Source organism: Xyrauchen texanus, chromosome 8 (genome assembly GCF_025860055.1).
Source record: "Xyrauchen texanus isolate HMW12.3.18 chromosome 8, RBS_HiC_50CHRs, whole genome shotgun sequence".
Taxonomy (NCBI): domain Eukaryota; kingdom Metazoa; phylum Chordata; class Actinopteri; order Cypriniformes; family Catostomidae; genus Xyrauchen; species Xyrauchen texanus.
In genome coordinates, this window is record NC_068283.1 from 28,251,583 (window position 1) to 28,273,629 (window position 22,047).

The 22,047-nt window shown below is 46.0% G+C and overlaps 1 protein-coding gene across 1 annotated transcript in view; it reads right to left on the reverse strand.

Annotated features, from left to right (window-relative positions):
- The window catches only part of LOC127647520 (voltage-dependent T-type calcium channel subunit alpha-1I-like), a 175,558-nt gene that overhangs the window by 12,154 nt on the left and 141,357 nt on the right, over window positions 1-22,047 (reverse strand). The window lies entirely within an intron of this gene.

Consider the following 22,047-nt stretch of genomic DNA (forward strand, 5'->3'; position numbering starts at 1 on the left):
GTGGTTTAATTCGACTCATTTTGGGGGTCTATCCATAAACATTTTGTTTCATGAAATACAGTGATGTGGGTATGCTAGTAGTGAGGTGCAGTGCATACTTCGGACGGTCATTTAAAAACTCCCTTAAAATTAGTAAGGATTAGTCAACTGTAATTCAATAACTTTAGGATAGAGCTATAGAAAAATATAGTGTACTTTGAGAAGGTCTTTGTACTAGAAAACAGAACATCCTAACCACTTCTACACATGCCCAGACTATAATGAGAGGATAGGGTCAGGGAAAGGGTCTCCTTCACTGTCATAGATTTGGTCTTAATGATGAAGTTTGGGAGGAGTCTTACAGCCGTAAAGCTTCAAAGTGCAGCTGTACAGAGGGATAAGACTGCAAACAGGTCACACACTCCTACTGTTGCAGCCCAGCAAAATTATTTTAGGGAATTAATTTACAATGCTAAAAGTATTTATTAAAAACACATGTCTGATATGCATCTCTTTTGATAAATACAACTTAAGCCAGCCTAAGATGGTTTGCTGGTCTTAAATGGTTTACACTGATTTAACAGATGTCCCAGCCTGACCAACTGACAAGTGCCCAAATCCCTCTAAAAGAATCAAACTAGACAAGCCAGCAAAGACCAGACAACCCCATTAAAATGGCTTAAGCAGTTTTTCAGCAGGGCTTAAAAGTTTATAAAAAAATTTGCCTTTAAGCTCTGAACACGTAAACAAAAAAACATTTCACCTGCATCAGTCAATGTCTGTTTTAGCTTACAACATAAAAGCCACATCATTCAATGTTAATATCAAGAAAGAAAAAATTGTAAAGCTTTATTCACAGGCAGGCTGAAGTACAAAGGGGCAAATCCAGAGAAGCGTAGTCACGGGGAGCGTAAGGTCGAAGCCGGGAAATCAGAATACACAGAGACAAAACAAGCGAGTAGTATAAACAGGGGAAGCTAGCGAAACACTAGAGCTGGCAAAGCGAAGTGGGTAAACTAAACAATAACCAACAACTGTGGGGAGAAAGGGCAGGGGTATATATAGAGGAAATGAATGGTGCAGGTGAAACTAATATTCAGATGATTGGGCACGAGTGTGAGAGCTAGAGGGGGCGGAGTGCGCTTGTGAATTGGAGTTCGTTACAGTACTCCCCCCTCTACTGCAGACGGCTCCGGATGGCCGCGCTCGGTTACGAGGAGCGCGACCTCTGGAGAGATGTGCGGGACGATCGGGATGCTGGTGATGGTAATCAAGCTTTAGTGCTTGGTCCAGGACATCCTTCGAGGGTACCCACGACTGCTCCTCAGGTCCGTAGCCCTCCCAGTCTACCAGGTACTGCAAATGACCACCTCGACATCTGGAGTCCAGCAGAGCCCGGACCGCATACGCGGGCTGACCTCCAACATCGAGTGGTGGAGGGGGTGTCTGGGATGCAGTGGGTGGGAACATGGGGCTGTAAATTACTGGCTTAAGTAGGGAGACATGAAAAACAGGGCATATTTTGTAGCGGGGTGGCAGCAGTAATTTGTATGTGACAGGGTTAATTCTTCTTAAAATTTTAAAAGGGCCGACGTACTTGGGGCTCAGTTTTTTTGACGGGAGACGAAGATGGATGTCTCGGGTCGATTACCACACTCGCTGGCCCGGATGGATTATGGGTGTGGGTCTGCGTCGGCGGTCAGCCTTCGATTTCTGGGTTTGGCTAGAGTGTTGTAGACGGTCATGGGTGGCTCTCCAGACCTGGGTACACCTCTGGGCCCAGGCATCCACCGCTGGAACATCACTCGGCTCAGCCTCCCAAGGGAAAAGGGGAGGCTGATAGCCCAGGATGCATTGGAATGGGGTGAGGCGGGTCGAAGAGCTGACCAGGCTATTCTGGGCGTATTCGGCCAATGGAAGGTAGGTGTGCCAGTTACCCTGGTTCTGAGCACAGTAGGCTCTCAGGTATTTTCCTATCTCTTGGTTAAGGTGCTCAGTCTGGCCATTGGTCTGGGGGTGGTATCCCGAGGAGAAGTTTAGCTGGATGCTCAGCCTGTCACTGAAGGCTCGCCAGAATCGAGACGTGAACTGGGTCCCTCTATCCGAAGTGATCTCCTCGAGGATGCCAAAGTTACGGAAGACGTGACTGATCACGTGGTCGGCCAGCTGGGTTGCATTGGTTAGTCCAGGTAGGGAAATTAGGCGGCACATCTTGGAAAACCTGTCAATCACTACTAGGATCTCCGTTTGACCGTCTGAAGGAGGTAAGTCAGTGATGAAGTCCATGGCGATATGGGACCACGGCCGACCGGGTATGGGCAACGGTTGGAGGAGTCCAGCGGGAAGGTGACGAGGCGTTTTGGACTGGGCACAGACAGGACAGGAAAGGACATTGTGGCAGCGGGGGCGTGGTCAAGCGCCCGTCCGGGAGAGAAAAGCGGTAAGGGCGCTCACACCTGAGCTAAATGATGACTAACACCTGTGTCTGATTTCAGTAACATGAGGAGAGCGGCATAAAAGTGCAGCAGCGACGGAGCACGGAAAGCCCGACAACCCGTCCAAGAAAGACTGTGACAAATTTATATGTATTTAGTAAAAATAAAAAAGCTTACACTTTAAGCTGACGCCTGTTTCCGTCCCTTCCTTTGGCGGTTGTCACAGACATAGTCGTGGATGTCGTCCTTCAGCGAGGGCCACCAATATCTCTTAGTGAGTAGCTCAGTGGAATGGGTGATACCCGGATGGCCGGAACAAAGGGAGGTATGGACCCACTGCATGAGCTGAGGGCGAATAGCGGTAGGTACATACACCTTGTTTGGGGGGGGGTTTGAGGAGGTGCGGGTTCGTTACCTTGAGATCGTAAGATGGCCTCTGTCAATTCCCACCTGACAGGGGCTACAATGCACGACATAGGGAGAATAGACTCTGGCTCCGAAGGTTTAGAGCCATAGCTGAAAAGTCTGGAGAGAGCGTCGGCTTTGGTGTTCTTGGAGCCTGGGCGAAAGGTTACCGAAAAATTAAAACGGGTGAAGAACATAGCCCACCTAGCCTGTCTGGGGTTCAGCCTCTTGGTACTCCAGGTTCTTGTGGTCGGTGAAGACAACGAAGGGGAATTTTGAACCCTCCAACCAATGACACCATTCCTCTAGGGCTAGTTTAATGGCTAGCAACTCTCTATTCCCGACGTCATAGTTTTGCTCAGGGGAAGACAGTTTATGGGAGTAGAAGGCACAAGGATACAGTTTAGCGGGAGTCCCGTGTTGCTGTGAGAGTACTGCTCCCACCCCCACCTCAGAGGCATCCACCTCCACCACGAAAGGGTCGGGCTGCTGGAGAACAGGGGAACTCGTAAAGGCATCCTTTAGTGCTTGGAAGGCTTGTTGAGCAGGAGTGCTCCATGTTAGGGCCTTCAGGTTGCCTCGTGTTAGGGTAGTGAGGGGTGCGGCAATCCTCCCGAAGTTTCGGATAAAGCGCCTGTAGTAGTTGGCGAAACCCAGAAACCGTTGGAGCTCCTTCAGCGTCCTAGGTTCCGGCCAGGACAGGACTGCAGCTACTTTGTTAGTCTCCATCCTCATCGTTCCTGCGGACAAGACATAACCCAGAAAGGAGACGGAGGAACGGTGAAAGGCACACTTCTCTGCCTTCACAAATAAGTCGTGTTCCCGAAGTCTTTGTAACACCCTCGAGACGTGTTTTGTGTGTTCCGACATAGTGGAGGAGTGAATTAACAAATCATCGATGTAGATGACGAGGAATTGGTCCAACATGTCACGGAAGATCTCGTTCATAAAGGACTGAAACACCGAAGGAGAGTTAGCGAGGCCATACGGCATAACTAAGTATTCGTAGTGCCCCCTGGTGGTGATGAACGCAGTCTTTCACTCGTCCCCCTTACGAATGCGTACCAGGTTGTACGTGCTCCTGAGGTCAAGTTTCGTAAAAATTTTGGCCTTGCTGACTTGTTCAAGGGCTGGCTGGATAAGAGGTAGGGGATAGGCGAACTTTACCGTCACCTTGTTTAAGGCACGGTAGTCGATGCACGGACGAAGACCGCCATCCTTCTTGTCCACGAAGAAAAAACCCGAGGCCACCGGGGAGGTGGACGGTCGAATTATGCCGAGATTGAGAGCCTCGTCAATGTAGTCCTCCATAGCCTTGGTTTCGGGCAGCGTTAAGGGGTATACTCGGCTTTTAGGGAGTGGGGACCCCGGAAGGAGATTGATGTCGCAATCCACACTACGGTGTGGAGGGAGATTACCCTGGGTCCTTTCAAACACATCAGCATAAGAAGAATACTCAGAGGGAATGGAGACTGGAGATCTCACTTCGGGGCTCTCTACAGAGGTCGAGCAAACAGGTAGGTGAATACAGTGAGACAGACAATAGTCATTCCAGCTCAACAGCTCCCCTGTGCGCCAGGAACTATGGGGGTCATGCAGAGATAGCCAGGGGTGACCCAATACTACCGGGTCTCTAGGTGATTGAACAATAAAAAACTGAATGATCTCCTTGTGAAACAAGCCAACTTGAAGGGACAATGGCATAGTTCTGTAGGAAATAAATCCCGATCCGAGAGGTGTTCCATCCAAAGAATTGACTTTGAGAGGGGGTTCCACCGGACTAAGTGGGATAGTAAGTCTTTTGGCCAAGCTATCATCTAAAAAATTCCCCGCTGCCCCGGAATCAACTAGGGCTGGGGCAGAAAAGGAGACATCATTAATGGTTAAAACCACAGGAAGGCAGACTTGTTTCTGGGTAATACTAAGGATGACTGACGTTCTCACCTGGCTTCGGGAGAGAGAAGGCTGAGGACAGACTGGGCACGAGGCAATGTGATGACCCGGCTTGCCACAGTACAGACAGAGGCGCTGTGTCAAACATCTAGTGCGCTCTGCAGGGGTTAATGGAGCACGGCCAAGCTGCATGGGTTCAGGACCGGGTGCGCTTTCGTGTGGTAGGGGTTGAGATGGGTTAGAACCCATGGTGCGTTCTCGGGGGGCCGAGGGACTTCTAAAAGCGCGGTCTCGTAAGAGATTATCCACTGTAATGGAGAGTTGAATATAGTTCTCCAACGACAATGATTCTCCCCGACAGGCTAGCTCCATTTGCAGTTGACTACTCAAACCCAGGCGGTAGACAGTTAGAAGAGCGGGGTCGCTCCACCCGCTACCCGCGGCAAGGGTGCGGAAATCAAGGGCATAATCGGCTGCAGTGCGTGATGCCTGTTTCAGAAACACGAGGCGGCTGCCCACGTCTCTACCAGCTGCAGAATGATCAAATACTACGGCAATTTGGTGACAAAATTGATCGTAGGAAGCCAGAAGAGGGCTATCAGCTGTCCACAACGCAGTGGCCCATTGCCGCGCTCTGCCTGTGAGGAGTGAAATCATAAAATGAATTCTCTCGCTGTCGGAGCGTAACAAGGGGTAATATCTCATGTAGACATTGCATTGCATCAAAAAGCCCTGGCACGCGTCCGAAGACCCATCAAACCTCTCAGGAGGTTGAAAACTTGCGGCGCTCAGTAACACGTCGGGAGCATCTGCGAGTACCGGGACGGGTACAGGGGGGACGGGGGTCAATAGATCAGAAAGAGTACGTACCGTTTGGAGTATCTCTTGGATCTGTTGCCCTTGGGTTGTGAGAGCTTGGTCGTGTCTCCCAACAGTAGATCCTTGGGCAGAAAGAGCTGCACAAATCCGCTCTAGTGAGCCTTGGAGGTTTTCCGCGGAATCCATGTGAATGAATTTCTCTTTAGGTTGGTTATTCTGTGACACGCACAAAACGAGACAGTAACAAAGTTGAAATTCAGCTTTATTCACAGGCAGGCTGAAGTACAAAGGGGCAAATCCAGAGAAGCGTAGTCACGGGGAGCGTAAGGTCGAAGCCAGGAAATCAGAATACACAGAGACAAAACAAGCGAGTAGTATAAACAGGGGAAGCTAGCGAAACACTAGAGCTGGCAAAGCGAAGGGGGTAAACTAAACAATAACCAACAACTGTGGGGAGAAAGGGCAGGGGTATATATAGAGGAAATGAATGGTGCAGGTGAAACTAATATTCGGGTGATTGGGCACGAGTGTGAGAGCTAGAGGGGGCGGAGTGCGCTTGTGAATTGGAGTTCGTTACTCTATGGCACGTCTTTTGAGAGCCCAATATTCAATTTACTCTACAGGGCAATTTAGGAAGCAGTCAATTGAAGAATCTATCTAACACAACCATAGTGTTTTCTAATGACAATCATTTATTTCTCCAGGTAATTGTGCTCTTTGCATCAGTGCTGGCTCGTAATGAGAGCCAACAGCATTTGATTTCCTACACACACAAACAATTAAGAGGAAATGACTAATTTGCGATAGACGAAAATTGATCAACCCAAGCGTGCCTCAAGAATCTATAATTCTGACTGCACTTGGTTATTATCATGCTTTTCATATTAACATGTTCCCCTTCTAGGGAGAGAGTCAGGTTAATACAGTAGATACTTCCTGGTTCCCAAGAAGGATGAGAGATTGCGTCCGATGTTAGATCTTCGAGGCTTGAACTGTTAGGTCAAGGAACTCAAGTTCAAGATGTTAACTGTCAGAACGGTTGTGTCACGAATACAAAATCCCATTTGGTTAGTCTCGATCGATCTCATAGACTTATTTTCATTTTGCCACAACACAGGAAGTTCCTGAGGTTCACTTTTGGGGGCGAAGCTTTCTAATATCGGGTTCTTCCATTCGGCCTAGCCTTATCACCTCACAAAGTGCATGGATGTAGTATTGTCTCCATTACGACTCCGGGGCATCCGCATTTTGAATTCTATAGACGACTGGCTGATTCTAGCACAGTCACGAGAACTGGCATTACAGCACCGGAATATTGTCTTAGCTCACCTGGTTGCTTTGGTGTTGAAAGTCAACACCAAGAAAAAAATTTTCTCCTACCCAGAGAACAACGTATTTAGGGATCATATGGAATTCGGTCATGATGCGGGCACAGCTATCTTCCGCTAGAATCGAGACCATTCAGTATACCCTGAGCAAAGTCAGGCTAGGCCAAAATTGTTTTACTTAGGTCTCATGGTGTCTGCATCCTCTGTGATTCCTATGAGCCATCTGCATATGAAACTGTTTCAGTTGTGGCTCAAAGCCAGGGGATTTCACCCAAGGGCCAATCCCCGAAGGCAGATAAGGGTTACGCACCACGAGCTACGTACCCTTTTTATGTGGTTCAGACCCCGGGTCCTCGCTTTGGGTCCCACTCTAGGTGCGTCTTACCGTTGCAGATTGCTAACGACAGACGCCTCACTGTCGTGTTAAGTTGTCGTCCAGCTCAAGGGGAATGGGAGGCCCATCAGCTCGATTGGCACATCAACTGTGTCGAAGTTGATGGCTGTATTTCTGGCCCTGAAATACTTCCTCCAGCATTTGAGAGGCTGCCATTTCCTGGTGCGAGTGGACAACACAGTAACAGTCTCTTACATAAACCATCAAGGAGGTCTACGGTCATGCCAGTTAAACAGACTGGCACGACAGATTCTCTTTTGGGCCCAGGGCAAGCTCCTGTCACTCGGAGTAGTATATATCCCTGGATACATGAATGTGGGAGTGGACTTATTGTCCAGACAAAAAGTACAGATGGGAGAATGGAAACTCCACCCCTGATTTTACAAAGCAGAAGTAGACCTCTTTGCCTCCTAACAGAGAGCGCAATGTCCCATCTACTTCTCTCTGAGTCATCCAGCCCCCCCAGGGTCTGGACGCAATGGCACATACATGGCCCAAAATGCACCTGTATGCATTCACTCCGGTTTCTCTGCTCCCGGGAGTTCTAGCAAGAGTTTGTCAACAAGGGTCTTGCCTCCTACTGATGGTGCCGCATTGGCCGAACAGAGTACGGTTCTCAGAGATAATAGCTCTCCTCGTCAGTTCTCCTTGGGCGATACTGGTAAGGAGAGACCTCCTATCTCAAGCACAGTGGACAATATTTAATCCCTGGCCTGAGTTGTGGAACCTTCATGTTTGGCCCCTGAAGGGTACCAACTGAGGTACACTGGGTTTTCACCTGAAGTCCTTGAGAACATTCTGATTGCTTGGGCTCCTTCTACTAGAAGAACTTGTGCCAATAAATGAGGTGTCTTTGAAAGTTGGTGTACTACACGTAATGCAGATCTGTTTAACTGCCAGATTGCTTCAGTTCTGCACTTTCTGCAGGAAAAATGACCAGCAGCAGGCACATGCACTCTCAGAGTTTATGTGGCCACCCTATCGGCTTGCCATGCCTTGATCAACGGAGTGCCACTAGGGAAACCTCCTTTGCCTACTCGCTTTGGTCATAGAGCCAGGTGACTGAAGCCTCCCGTTAGGACCAGGATCCCTTCATGGGACTTAGCTTTAGTCCTTGAGGGTCTGGTTGAGACCCCCTTTGAACCTCTAGAGTCGGTGTCTGACAAGCTCCTGACTCTAAAGATGTTTTTTTTTCTTATGGCTATTACTTCTTTTAAAAGAATTGGGGATTTGCAGGCTCTGTCCTTCTTTCCATCCTGCTTAGATTTTGCCCCAGCAATACCGAAAGCAATTTTGCATCCTTCATCCTGACTACCTGCCTAAGGTTCCTTTTCGACCGTACATCCAGTCACTCTTGAAGCCTTCTGTCCTCCGTCGTTTATAATGCCGGATCAGAAGACATTTTACAGATTGTGTCCAGTCCGTGCTCTTCAGGCCTACGTCCACCACACTAGCCAGTGGCATAAGTCAGGGCAACTATTAATCTGCCATGGGGGCCGTAACAAGACGGCCGCCACAAAACAGACAACACTGGGTGAGGGATGTTATTGCCCTGGCCTATGAGGCGTGTGGTCAAGCTTCGCCAGCAGGCATCAGGGCTCATTTTACCAGAGGGGTCACTTCTTCTAAAGCTTTTGCTTGGGGTGTCCCTCTACAGCATGTTTGTGATGCGGCAGGCTGGTCCTCTCTGCATACATTCACAAGATTTTATGGTTTGGATGTTCATGCCACTCCGGGCTCTTACATCCTTGAGTCAACATCACAAGCTCATGTCTGAGACCTCTCGCGCTCTTGTGAGCACATACAACACAATCGTAAGGGGTCCAGACACCCACAGTGCGGCGGCGTGTGGCGAATCAGCGCAGCATTAAGTGCAGCTTTTGATAAGGGAACGTCTAGGGTTACTTTGCTGTAACCCTTGTTCCCAGTAAAAGCGGAATGAGATGCTGCGCTTCGTTGCCGCACTGAGGATGTCCCAGGACTGCTCTTCAGACAAAAGACCTGACAATGCACCTGTGGCAGATCTATTTATAGCCCTGCTACTGGCACATTCTGATGATGTCACCAACAGAGGCTGTAAATTCTAGTCAATTTTATTGAAGTGTTGCACACATATCCATAGCTGGTCACTCCTAAAAGACGTTTCCAAAGCGCTTAATCAGCGCAGCATCTCGTTCCACTTTTTCAGGGAACAAGGGTTAGCCTACAGCAAAGTAACCAACATTGTTTTGTGGTATGCCACAAGAGTATGTAAATGTGAAACAACCCTTTTATATTACTTGAAGACATGGCTGTAACCAGCTATGAGATCACCATCTACGAGGTACATTTTTCATAATCAAAAATAACATTTGATACTATATACAACTGAATGAAAAATCAGTGGTTGAAAACTACTTTGAGTGTCTGCATGCATGTATAATTCAGTTTAGACAGTTGACTGTATAATTTAGAGTCCGTAAAGACTACAAGAGTGTGACAAAATGGTGCCACCTGAAGCTGCACATCGTATCCGCCGGGCGGATGTCTCACATCGTATGTCTCACGAACCTGCTATGCACTTGCAATGTGCTGTACAGAGGTGAACACAGCCACCATTTGAATTTGACAGAATCCTCTGTTATAAACACATCTGATATGAGAACCTTAACAGGTCTGTGCTGAAGTTAGTTGAAACAAGATTAAACAGCCCTAAAATATTAAACTTCAGTGACGAGTTAAACAGAAAAATGTTATTCCATTCACAAAGGTAATTGTAGGCTTTTCAATCCACAAATCAGCACCCTTATATAAATGTACCTTGCAGTTACTTTAGTAACATTAACTGTAGTAACTATGGTATTTTGCCAGAGATAATCTATATATTTATAATAAATTTTACTATTATTACAAACATATAAAATATTGTATATTAGGGTAATAAAATGCAGCTTAATGGAGGTTGTTTTAATTATTTCTTTATGTGTTTAGGATATTGTCTTATAAATTCCATTTTTTTTTTTTTACATCTAACAATGGTAATGTGGTGCATGGTTTTACCTGTGATTATCATGATCTTACTAATAATATAGTATACTATGCATGAACAATGGTAAATTGTCATTTAGGCAAATACAAAGCAGAATTTAACAAAAGAGCTGTAAAGCATGGAATTAAGGATGAAGCTATGACATTTTCTCCTCTGTAAATATGTTAAATTATAATTACATTTAATTGAAAGAAAACGTTTAGGCAAAAGGAAAACAACAAATATGCTATAGATAATATAATATGTAATGGAGTTCACATAGCCTTACTAGATAAATTAGTTTTAAATTACCTTTTTACTGATTTTATTGAAGTTAATGAGTATATTTTGCTGCCCAACTCAAAATCAATGCTTTAATGTCAAATGTGCATTTCTATGTGAAAAAAAAAAATGCAATATTAATATTGTTAACTGCATTTGTGATTAAAAACTAATATCACTATTATTACTGGTTTCTGTCCTTTAATTTGAATGTATAGAATAGTTTGCATTTGTATGTGTAATTTTGTTAAAATTCTTGAATTCAAACACTGTGTCAAACAAAGTCTCAAAATTCACCTCAACAGCACTAATGAGAGTAGAACTGATGATTAGCACCTTACAGTGCCCAGTGTTAAAGAATCACATACACCTATGTAGTTAAGATTCAGTTCAGAGGTTCAAAGGCAACCAATTTATGGTTCCAGCCATGACCCACAGAGATAATGGGCAGCTTGGATCTGGTTACGGCCAAAGCAAGGGGCAATGTGGTCATTGCCTGTAGTGGTAGAACAATCATTTTCAATATGGTTCTAAGCATGAGCGTGACATTTATGGGAGTTTAAGTTTGATCGCGTGGTCGTGGGTTATAAACCGTACCAGCAGTTGTATAAGAAACAGTGCATAATTGGCAGGAATGTAGTTTTAATGGCATTTTACCATATGGTGCATGTAGTGCTCATCTGCATCTAAGCATATGGATATTTTAGTGCTCCTAAAACAGGTGGAATTTTACATGACTCTCCATAATCCTGAGAGAAAGAGTGTGTGCATGTCCGGACCTTCTATTTTAATGAGCATTCTGTTGGCTTACCTGTGGCAAATCACTCAACACATGATGTGAACAGGTAGAAAAGCAGCATTTCTTTGCCAGTCTTGTGCTTTTCTGAAGGTTGTGTTTCACTGGTAGATGAAACCGCTAGAGACTCAGAGCATTCTCTCGATCTTTCTCTTTTTCTGCTTGTCTCATTGTCCTCTGCTGACTTTTAGCAGAGGTTTTGCACAATGCTGTTCATGAGCAACAACAATGTGTCTTTGGGGAGCACACCATCTAAGAAATTGTTTCCTTCCAGACTGACACATTAATGCACATTAAGAGTTACAGTACATAAATACTTTTTTTTTCTCTGAAATTGAGACAAATGATCCAGAGTTTCCATAGAAGATTTGAAACAATATTTCACCTAAAAAATTTAAGAAAATGATTTACTCACTCTCATGTTGTTCCAAACCTGTATGATTCATTTCTTCTTTGGAAAGCAAAAGGATAAATTTTGAAGAATTGTGTTCACGAAGTTCTTTTCTTAATTTTCTTAATTTAAATGAATAAGGGAATAAACATATAAGCTGTGAATTAATTAATCGCACAGCTTTCTGTGATTAATCATGATTAAATTATGTTACATGATACATTACAACAAGCATTACAAATATTATAACTATATTTACTTCATACTTTGTCTGCAAGAAATTGGTTGGTCATTATGTATCTTAGTAATTAAAATATGTACATGTTAAAATTTTATTGTATAATTTTTTTTGGGGGGGGTTAATTAAACACATTTTTACAGCTATTCATCTTTGATACAAGTATACAGTATATACTTAATGTACAACTTAAGTGTACATTGCCAATATATTATAGACTATACATACTGATCTAAAACATATTGAATGCTGAAGTTTAATTTGCTGATGTTTAAGATTTATAATTCTCAAATCGATTATTTTCTCTGGCTGCCGTTCAGTCTTTACAAGTGGACCTACAGCCTGCTTAACAGCCAGGTCTTTTTCAGCCACTATCGTGCACACGTTGGGTCTCTCATTCTCTCAACAGCAGCTTGCCCATCTCTCTAGCACACCTGGTTCACCACTTGCATGTGGTTCCCCTTCTGTCGCTCTCTCCATGTTGTGTCAGAGAAGCGACACTAGGGGTCTCTCTTGAGCGCCGATATTCACCTCTGAACTATGAAAAAAGGCCAATGAGAGTTGGCAACCAGTATTTGCATGTCCCGCCCCCGGACATACGGGTATTTAAGCGGCGCAAATACGGGAGTTCATACAGAAAATTTCTTCGGAGCCGATGGTCGTGTCTGCAACTGCTGCATACTACACACCGAGTTCCTGTCATCCCTCTGCTGCATAACGTTGGATTCCACGCCGCACAACAGCGGCTTTCTCCTGTTTGCACGGCTGTGCATTCCTGCCCCTGGGCGCATCGACAGTGCAGATTTAAAAACTCTCACGAGTTTTTTCCCTAAAAGAGTGATTTTATTTAAAAGAGTAATTTCCTCTAAAAGAGCAAAACACAGCAGCGTTGAACGTCCTTTTAAGGACGCGTCTTTATAAAGATGCCCTTCCACCCCTGTGTTGTTTCTGGATGCGGTAGAGTGCTCTCCGCTTCCGATGGCCACAGGCGCTGTCTCGTGTGTCTGGGTAGCGATCACACCGAGGCTGCGAGTACATGACCATGACAACGTTGCGGTCGCGGCTTGCTTACAACCGTGAGCAGGCCACTCCAGTCGCCCCCCTGTATTGCTCCTTCTTCCCACGGGATTGAGGACGATGCGGCTGGCAATGGAGGCGATTTGGGGATGGCTGCGGGTGCAGCTTTGCCGGGTACGCCCCCTCGGACCACCCGCGCCCCAGCACGCTCGTTGATTCCTGTCCGTGCTCGAGGCGGCGGCGACTCGTCTCACAGCCAGTCAGCCGACCCTCTTGCGATGGAAGCCGATGAGCTCGCCGCGACATCGGAGGGTGCGGCATCTGATGCAGAGGACTCCCCTGGGCTGCCGCCTTCGAGGTCGCCCCGTACTCCCTTCCCGGACCTGTAGAGCAACCTCCTCGCTGACAGCGAAGGCCTACAGCGCCACCGGACGCGTCGCTTCCGCCCAGCATGCCATGGCTCTCCTGCAGGTCCACCAAGCCAAGGCACTTCGCAACAAGCACGGGGGTGGCCCTGATCCCGACATGCTGCAGGAACTGCGCTCAGCGACCGACCTCGCACTGAGAGCGACGAAGGTCACAGCGCAAGTGCTCGGGCAGGCGATGGCCACGCTAGTGGTCCAGGAACGTCAACTGTGGCTGAACATGGTCGAGATGCGTGAAGCCGACAAGACTCGCTTCCTCAACGCCCCTGTCTCCCAGTTCGGCCTCTTCGGCGACACCGTCGAGGACTTTGCCCAGCAGTTCTCCACGGTAAAGAAGCAGACGGAGGCCATCTCTCACATCATGCCTCGCCGCAAGCCTGCTGCCACGGCCCATACCCCGTCTGCTCGCCGAGGGCGTCCTCCCGTGGCCAGAAGACAAGCTCCTGCTCCGCCTCAACCCGGGGCCAGCTCTCAGCCCCAGCGTCGAGCAAACCACGGGAAGCGCACACCCCCTGTCTCACGGACCCCCTTGAGGACCCGGAAGGCTCCCAGGCGCTCCTGAGACAACGCACCCAGAGTCCAAGAAGTTAGCTCCGGAGGTGGTAAGACCGCTCCGTCCCCCGGTGGAGGGCCGGGAGGAGAATCCTTTGTTTTTTCATTTGCCGCACCCCTTAACGGGGGCTGCGGTACCCAAATTCTCAATAAAAGAGCTATTTCCTTTGTCTCTGGGGCATATGGCCCGCAAATGCCGTTCTCACGGCACTCTGCTTTCAGGCCTCAACAGTCCCGGCTCCATGGATGCGGTGTCCCCGCCTTCAGCCCCACGACTGTTCCCCGGCCGGCCGGTTCAGATGAGTCCAGAGGACGCCAGCATCAGACCTCCTCCTCAGTCACGAACCCGCCCCCTGCCGGGTGCGCGGAGCAAAGTAAGTGCTTTGAGGGTTGGGGCACCGTGTGCAACGGGCGCGCAGCCGCAGGCCGGTGGAACCGAGGCCCGCTGCGCTGGCACATCAACTGCCTAGAGCTGCTGGATGTTTTTCTGGCCCTGCAGAAGTTTCTTCCATTAATTCGGCACAAACACGTCTTATTCAGGACAGACAGCACCACGGTCGTAGCCTACATAAACCACCAAGGCGGAGTACGCTCCCTCCACATGTCACAGCTCGCCCGTCGTCTCCTCCTATGGAGTCAGCAGCGACTGGAGTCACTGCACGCCACTCACATCCCCGGCAACCTCAATGTGATGGCGGACGCGCTGTCAAGACAAAGCTTGCCCGGCAGAGAGTGGAGACTCCACCCCCAGTCCGTCCAGCTGATTTGGGACCAGTTCGGCAAGGCCCAGGTAGACCTGTTTGCCTCCCAAGAAACCTCCCACTGCCCGCTCTGGTATGCCTGGACAGAGGCTCCCCTCGGGGCAGATGCGCTGGCACACAGCTGGCCCACGGGGCTGCGCAAGTACGCATTTCCCTCAGTGAGCCTTCTTGCACAGGTGCTATGCAAGGTCAGGGAGGACAAGGAGCAAGTCACTCTGGTAGCCCCCTACTGGCCTACCCGGACTTGGTTTTCGGACCTCACACTCCTCACGACAGCCCCTCCCTGGCGAATTCCCCTGAGGAAGGACCTTCTTTCTCAGGGACGGGGCACGCTTTGGCACCCGCACCCAGACCTCTGGAACCTCCACGTCTGTCCCCTGGATGGGATGTGGAAGATCTAGCCGGTCTACCATCTGCCGTCGTAGATATAATCAATAAAGCCAGAGCCCCCTCTACCAGGCATCTTTACGCCCTAAAGTGGCGTCTGTTCGCGGACTGGTGTTCTCCCGAGCTGAAGACCCGCAGAAGTGCGCAGTTAGGTCAGTGCTCATGTTTCTTCAGAAGAGGCTGGAGAGGAGGCTGTCCCCCTCCACCCTCAAGGTGTATGTCGCTGCTATCGCGGCCCACCACAACACGGTAGACGGAAAGTCTCTTGGTAAGCACAACTTAATCGTCAGGTTCCTAAAAGGTGCCCGGAGGATAGCTCCCTCCCAGCCTAACCTGTTCCCCTCCTGGGATCTCTCGGTCGTCCTTACGGGACTCCAGAGACCCCCCTTCGAGCCGCTTGACTCAGTTGGACTCAGGGCCCTCTCTCTCAAGACCGCCCTGCTGATGGTGCTCGCTTCCATCAAGAGGGTCGGGGACCTGCATGCGTTCTCTGTTAGCGACGCTTGCCTGGAGTTCGGTCTGGCAGACACGTTACGTGATCCTAAGACCGCTGACCGGGCTATGTGCCCAAGGTTCCTACCACACCCTTCAGGGATCAGGTAGTGAACCTGCAAGCGCTGCCCCGGAGGAGGCAGATCCAGCCCTTTCACTGCTGTGTCCAGTACGTGCCTTACGTATCTACCTGGACCGCACACAGAGCACTAGGCGCTCTGAGCAGCTCTTCGTCTGCTTTGGGGACAGCAGAAAGGGAATGCTGTCTCCAAGCAGAGACTCACCCACTGGGTTGTCGACGCCATTTCCCTGGCTTATCACACCCAGGCCGTGCCCCCCTTTGCGGGTCCGAGCCCACTCCACCAGGAGTGTTAGCGTCCTCATGGGCACTGGCTAGGGGCACTGCCCTAGCAGACATTTGTAGAGCAGCGGGCTGGACAACACCGAACACTTTCGCGAGATTCTACAATCTCGAGGTTGAGTCAGTATCGTCCGTGTTCTCTCAGGTACCGAGCCCGTAGAACTTGGTGGCGCCCACGATCTGACCGGGTGAATCGCTTGCATCTAGCGCCTTCCCCTAACCAGGGGAAACAGTGCGCCTTCATTCCCAGGAGATCTCAGTTTTGGGACACTGGTTGATGCCTCCCTAGCCCTCGTGGGTCGCAGTTCAGCGGAGGAACTCGCCGACCCAAGCCACTGCGGTTACCGCAAGCTACCCTGCATTGGTATAAGTGCTCCACAGGTAAGGCCTCCTTCGGACTCCCCCTGTGTGTAACACCACGGTTCTGTCCCCTCTGGCGAGTGGACTCCCGTACTTCCCTTAGGCAGTCACGGCTGCCTCGGTTGCCGTGCTGTATTTTCCCCACTCTATAGGCTGGATCCACCACCGCACCGACTTTTCCACATAGGCCCTAAGTCAGGCCTCTGATGGTTTTGCCACTTAAACTTGCCTCCCCTCTCGGTTAGGCGTGGCCTCCGCAGGGTCTTCTCCGCCCTGAATAAGGGCTAAGACCCCCTTCCCTCAATGCGTGTAAGGGCCCCGGCCTAAGTTGCTCTATGCGAGAAACATTGAGAGAAAAGAGGCCCGGCCAGGCTTGGCCCGTTCCCAGGTTGGCAGCCAGCACCTTGTTCCCCCTCCAGGGTAGCGATAAGGAATCCTGATGGCTTAAATGGGGCATTGGGGAAGAGTGCGTGCAGCCTGATACAGTTGGTCGTCCTGCACGTAAGAATACCTGCTCGCTCCTGTATCAGCAGTTCACGTGACACGGCTCAGCGCATGGCGCTTTTATAAGTGGACCCCTAGTGTCGCTTCTCTGACACAACGTGGAGAGAGTGACAGAAGGGGAACGTCTAGGTTACGTATGTAACCTCCGTTCCCTGATGGAGGAACGAGACGTTGTGTCTCCCCTGCCACGTCGCTGAGCCGAGCCACTGTTGTGGCTGGACCATTTCGGCTCCTCAGAAAAATCCTGAATGAACTCCCGTATTTGCGCGCTTAAATACCCGTATGTCCGGGGCGGGACATGCAAATACTGGTTGCCAACTCTCATTGGCCTTTTTTCATAGTTCAGAGGTGAATATCGGCGCTCAAGAGAGACCCCTAGTGTCGCTTCTCTGACACAACGTCTCGTTCCCTCCATCAGGGAACGGAGGTTACATCCGTAACCTAGACGTTTTCATTCGCTGTACCGTAATTACATTGCCGTGTTTATTATGCCCGAGACATACGGCGCGACTTGTAATGAATAACGTGCACAAATGTAAACGCTGGACACATTTCTCCTATCACATGAAGTTTCAGGAAGTAAAAAATAAATAAATAAATGAACACTGATCCTGCATTAGTAGCCTTAACTTTTTTAAACACAACATATAAATCACAGAAATTAACACATTACATTTCCCAGTCATAGTTTTAAGCTTCAAAAAGGATGCAAAAGCACCACAAAACTATCATGAAACGTATGCAGTATTCCAAGTCTTCTGAAGTCATATGATAGGTTTGTGTGAGGAACAGACTGAAATGTAATTGCATGGAAAAATGTGACTAGTGCAGTTCTTCAAAATTTCTCTTTTTGAGCTACACAAAAAAATAAAAATGTAATATCGGTTTGGAACAACATGAGGGTGACTAAATGATGGCAAAATTTTATTTATTTAGAAAAGGTATAAATGCATTTAAAAACTCCACACAGAGATGGACAAGCTACTGATACTGTAAATGATAAAATACACATTCTTGACAACACCAAATGACTCACTAAGACAATCGCCTTACTTTTCTTGGCCACGGCACACAGTGTGACCAGAAAAGCTGAAATGCTTTAAAGGATAAGAAGAGCTGTTGAGCAGAAGTGCTGCAGTCAATGTGTTAGTGCGCAAGGCACAATTCAGAAGAGATGTCTGGAGTGGAAGGTGCTTCCCATTGCACTTAAAACATTTTCCATTATAAATATACACTAAGGGGGCTTTCACACTGTCCGATTCTGAGTGCGATTGTTCCAGGTGCCCCCGCAGCTTTGGTCTGGTTTCACACTCACTTGATTCTATCGAACCCCGATCCATATGCGTTCATCTTAGGTCATCACAAACATGCATGGCGACAGACAATGACTCATCATACTTTTAGTTTTTTGTTATTTTGGTGCCATTATGCAAAGCAGAGTGAACGACAACTGTGTTTATGTGCGCTTCATGGTGTAACTCATCAGAAGTCCAGGGGAAGGCGGCTTGCTGCTGCTCGCAAACAGTGTTTTTTGAGGACAGCTGATTGCAAGGAATTCATTTGCATCTTTGTTTACACTGCACGCTTACGCTCATGTCTAAGGTGAAGTTATCACCACTGTCATCTCCTATTATACCCTATATTTATAACCTATAATAGTATTTATACATAGTATTTATGAGGTGTATAGATAGATAGACAGACAGTATTTATAGTGTTAATTGTACTTGTATGTCATTGTGGTGTCATTACTTTTTTGGGACTTTCAGGAATGTGTGGATCCTTGTGTGTTGTCAAAACTAATGATGTCGTCATCGGCTAAAACGCATGCGCAGGTTACTTTACTTCCTGAACGAGTGCGCACCCATTTCCGAGTTGCTTTACATTCACATGAATCACGCTATAGATTCATTGCAACCAAACCCAGACCACCTCCTACAGGTAGTCTCGGGTTCGGTACCGCGGTGCGAACTCCGGACAGCATGACAGTTTTCACAATACCAATTTTTCATGTGAACATGCTCTGTTTCAAACTAAACTGCCACTGTGAAAGCACCCTAAACTGTATTTGAACTCCTCTTTCTTACAATCCAAAACCTCTTACAATCTGCTTCTGAGTTTTAGTGAGGTTTACCAGCATAACAAATGGGGGGTCCAATAAGCGGAATGTAGCGGTGTTTATGGGCACAGTCAGTGTTCAGGTTAATTCAACTGGTAATGCAAAAATTACTACAGAATTCATTAACAAAATATTCTTCATACATGATAAAGATCATCAACCCTGATAAACCTTTTTCAAATTATTATTTCTTAAATTAACCTTACAGGCAGCACCAATCTACATCAGTCCTGATGGATCTCCTTAAGCCATAATAAACGAACAATATATTGATGACACTTAAACATTCTGATGATAGGCTGCAATAGTAAGTTCATAACTTTGGGCATTAGATCAGCTGTTACTCGTGCCCAAATAATTTTCAGCATTCGCAAGAAGTAATGCAAATGTAAAATGGTTGCACTACAGAGCCCTGAATATTAAATAATTAACTAAATTTACTGTATCCTAACTGTGCAATTTAAATAGTATTTGTCATTATTATCTTTACTAAAATATAAAGTACTCAATTCGAGCACTGATATGACATTTGCATTGCCAAAGAAGTTGGAAGAAAGAAATTTGGACAATAAAAAATTATGAAAGATTAAGAACAATACAAAAATTTGAAAGCATAAAATATCAAAATATAAATTATTAATTATAATGAAATATGAATTAATATACACATATTATTAATATTAATAAGAATGAAAATAACTTTAAAAATAGAATAACAATAAAAAACAAGTAAAAAAAAAACTGTCTCTCATACAATATATGCAGTGTACTGTATGCTGCACTGATTGTATTTACTAAACATGTAATGTAATTTATCATTGTTTGGCACAGTGTAATATTTGGGCGTTAAGAATTTGGGGATTTGTAGAATGCGTGTTTCATGGAATTCTGTACATTGAGGAAAATGTTTTGTTTTGTTTTGTTTTGTTTGTTTTGTAGGTGAAACTTTGCCTGTTTTGAGTTTGCTGAGCCTATAAGTAGTAAGTGGGGTGCTTTCACACTAGCACTTTTGGTGCATACCTGGGTTCGAAATGACATTCGAATGATGCCAATGCTTATATAATAGAATCATTTCTGCATGTTTTTGTGCTGTTCAAAAGTACTTTGAATATTTTTTCAGGAAATTCTGCATGCACATTTTTAATTGCCAAATTAATTGGCAACCTCAAGGCTGGTAAGTGGGCCCGATACCACTACGATTTCTTTCATCTTTATAACATGTTTTTTTGTTTCAAAAAGTTTTTTCCTCTCATTGGTCAGTGTAATATATACTAGAGAAAGACTTTTAGCAGTAAATACCCGGTTTTCAGAAGTCAGCATGGTGTCTGCTCCCGTACAGGGAACGGCACTCCTATCACTCTTTAATGGTTTCAAGTGTATACAAACCGTGACCGTTGAGGACGTACTTTTAGTGGTAGGAGAGCAAGTAGGTTTTGATAAAATAATTTTGGTGTCACATATGAACAAAGCTGTTGAGGTGTTTTTGAAAACCAAAACTCGAATTTGGGTGAAGGAGGCTTTTGTTTCTGTTACCCCACTTCCTGCTCCAGCTTCAAGAGTCACAATTTCCAATGTGCCACCGTTTGTCTCCAAAGAAGAGATTACAAAAGAACTTGCTATATTTGGGAGAATCGTGTGCCCTGTGCGAATGGTTCCATTAGGGTGCAAAAGCAGCACACGTAAACATGTTCTGTCATTTAGATGGCAGGTGTTCATGTCTTTGAGCTCCCCAGAATTATGTTTACAAGTTTCTTTCCATGTTAATCATGTAGATTTCCATGTTTATGTGAGTACCGAGAATGGAGGATCAGTTTTTGTTATGATTCATGTGAAGAATCTGGGCAATCTGTAATTGACTTTTTTATATAAAACCAATAAAAAACAGTTAATCACAATAAATAAATAAAAAATTGAGTAGAACCTGGGAGGTTAATTGTAGTAAGAGTGAAAATTGTACAATATTTGATTTGTTTTTGTGAATATCTATTCTCCCAATTGAAGGACTGATATAATTCAATTATTTAATAAACTGGAACATACTTTAGCACAACAACAGGGTAGTGATTTAATTGTTTTAAGGGTAGATTGCACACTTCATTTCTCAGTTGATTGAAATGGAGAGGAACCAGATGAGCAGTGTGATACAGTGTTAACCAATATTATTGAATCTTTTAGCTTCTCTGATGTGTGGAGAGAGAGAGAAAAAAAAAACAGCTATACAGCAGTATACTTGGGTGAAGATTCATACATGTAGAGTGTCTGCTGCATGGTTGGTTAGAATTACATATCAAATAATATGAGAAATATAATTTTAGATTCTGCTATTATTCCTACAAGGTTCTCTGATCAATAAATGCAGTTCATTGCAGTTTGGAAATGATAACTCATAAGAGGATAACTTGAAATTTATATGGGAAACTTCGAAAAAGGAAAAAACTGATTTGAAAATGTTTATTAACCTAAATGCTGTTGATGATACATATACTCAAAATAGAAATGATCTGCTAAAAGATCTTCCACACCTAACTTCAGAGCAGAAACAAGGATTAGAGACTGAACTAACTTTTAAGGAGATAACTGCTGCAGTTATGGACTGCTCCTCAGGTTGTGCATCTGGAATTGATGGACTTCTTGCAGTGTTCTTTAGGAGTTTTTGGACTTTTATTTGACCTGACTATTTTTAAGTTGTAAAGGATTGTATTCAAAAAGGAGTCCTCACTAAGAGCTGCCAAAGGGCAGTTCTTACATTACTTCCTAAGTTAAATACCTGGAGAACCGTGGAAAGATTATGTTCTGAATATAAGATATTGTCTAAATGTTTAGCAAATAAGTTAAATAGAGTACTATATGGAATCATTCATATAGATTAGTCATACTGTGTAAAAGATATATCTATTACAGATAATTTACATTTAATGTGGGACCTTATTGATTATGGTTTTCCCAACAACATTAATATGGGTACTCTTTCATTAGGCCAAGAAAAAGCTTTCGACTGAGTAGATCACAATTTTATTTTTTAAATTGTGGATTTGGTGAAAATTGTATCTCAAAGATAAGACTTCTATACACTGAAGCTACTTGAATTGTCAAAATGGCTGG